The sequence below is a fragment of the Acyrthosiphon pisum genome, chromosome A2, assembly GCF_005508785.2.
Source record: "Acyrthosiphon pisum isolate AL4f chromosome A2, pea_aphid_22Mar2018_4r6ur, whole genome shotgun sequence".
NCBI lineage: Eukaryota > Metazoa > Arthropoda > Insecta > Hemiptera > Aphididae > Acyrthosiphon > Acyrthosiphon pisum.
Window position 1 is genome coordinate 21,307,310 of NC_042495.1, and position 2,385 is coordinate 21,309,694.

The 2,385-nt window shown below is 34.0% G+C and overlaps 1 protein-coding gene across 1 annotated transcript in view; it reads right to left on the bottom strand.

The window, feature by feature from the left end:
* LOC100569937 overlaps nt 1-2,385 on the bottom strand; it is a 10,919-nt gene that overhangs the window by 2,521 nt on the left and 6,013 nt on the right. The window lies entirely within an intron of this gene.

Sequence of the window (2,385 nt, forward strand, 5' to 3'; positions counted from 1 at the left end):
ATGTATTTGTGTTATATTTTTAGCGTATTATTCATTCAGTCTTTATAGGCTTTGGCCGGAAGAGACTGCAATCATTGTTTGTGTGCATCCGCGGTAGGTGTAATAGCCAATAGATACATTTTATTCATTACCTATTCCTATATTATTATATTGTATATTGATGGACCTATTTCGATTACGATTGTTGAGCTTCAGGGGCTACGGTTCTTACTATATTAATTAACAGTGAATGTTATTTATTAGCTTATTGTTACCATAATATTATTGTCGTACGGCAAGTGACAACTGTAGTGCACAACGCACGTTCCCTATAAATACCATTGTTTCCGTTTTTAATGTATTAAATACAGTTAGAAAACCACCATCAACGACCGCACACGCCGTTATAGTATATTATTGTCATTGATCTCGAGATATTTGTTGTGCGAAATAAACAGGCCACAGGGCCATTCCGATCATACAGTGTTTTTGTTGAATTAATTACGTCACGAGTGTCACCCACACCTCCTCACCACCTCAACGACCGGCTTACCGTGGGCAACCACGCCGTCATCACCGTAGCCGCGTCAACCTACTATGTAAATTTTCTAGATTTTACTCGTGGTTTGGTTATGGAAATTGATAGTTGATATAAAGTTGATAAAGTTGATATAATATAGCGTTACTTTTCATTAGAATCCAAATAAAATTAAAGTTTTGCAAGATATCACGAGATATTTCCGATTACATTATTAGCCATTAGGAAGGAGCTACCTTTGAATGAAATCAAATGAAACCTTTTTAAATCAAAATAAAACCACGTACCTACATTTCGATATTACCTACCTATCTAAAGTTGGATTACGATTCAAATTACATTAAATAATACCATTGTAATTAAATATTTATATCAATTGACTAGGTACTTCATTGTGTATTGTATACGCCACGCGAAAGCTTGACGTTTATATCATAATATATATTTCGATTTCCGATTCCCAAACAAACAAACGAGTTACTATCGACACCTGCTCTAAAATCTTATTTAAATTCTTCTTTTGGTGATCACGATAACGAGATGTTATTTTTTTTAGATAGCGAAAACTTACTTAATAAAATACTTGACAGTTTTTTTTTTACCTTAATAAATAAACATATCAAAAGCGTGAAATCACGGCATAAACAGCAATGATGTAGCTGTTTCAAATTTTCGGGATGGGTTTATAACCAAATCACATATTTTTATAATCAAAAACAAACTAAAAAAAAAAAATGAATTTATTATAATGATACATCTAATTAAGGGGTTTTATGCATTGCATGTATGATTCATGTATACAGTTTTAAAATAAATATTTTAGTACAGTGTAAAGTCTATAACAGTCATCTTTTTCTTTTGCGAAACAATCATCTGGGTTATTTTCAGTGAAGTATGACCTAATCTTAGGCGGTTTGTAATTGTTTTTTGTCTTCTGGAACAGCCGAGTGGAGGAGGCCATGGGAGTATTGATTTTATCATTTCATTCACAATTTATTATTAGGGAAATAGGTAATTTATTTAATAATCAATTTAGTTTCATAAATTAAATGTATTAATTAAAAAAGGTGGGTAAGTAGATGTCACTCTGCTGTACAGTAGGTTACAAGTGGGTCACTGTATAATGGATAGTATTAAATTTGAATTCAATAATATATTATCATACTGTATAAGCAAAACAATTCTGAGCGGAGACGGTATTTCAGTCTAGGTATAAGACATATTATAACGATGATACAATATTGACCTATAATAGGTACTTATAACAAATTCGAAATTAATCATATAACAATATCCATTCGGTACTTATAACGCGTTATACATCAACAACCCATAGGCCTACCAAGGCACTGGCCTAGGACGCAATATTTTTTGGGGCGCAATTTTTTAGTTAATTTTTACTTTTTAGTTTTTCATAATTTAATAATTCTATTTACCTAAATTTATATTTTATATTAATTTTTTTTCGTATACAACTTGCACGAAACTGGAGAATGGCTCACATAGTCACGTCGTTGTAACGTTTTAGTTTATAAGCTATAATAACCTTGCTGTTTGAGTTTAATCCTGCGACCACCGCTAGAGGTTCGACATCGACACTCGACGAGGCAGTTGCGGGTGTTGCCTATGTTAATGCATGTGAGATGGTATACGGGTGTGCGACGTAAACACGTACAATATTGTGAATGGCGCATGCGCAAAACGCCAGCCAAGGCAGTCAAAATATACTGCCTCGGACTGCCGGGTACATTACTACATCGTATATAGCCGCTCTACTAGCTAGGTGGGGGACAGCTTGCACAGTGGTTACTGGAATGACCCCCCTCACACCGAACCCGGCACCACAATTAGAATACTGGAATTAATTC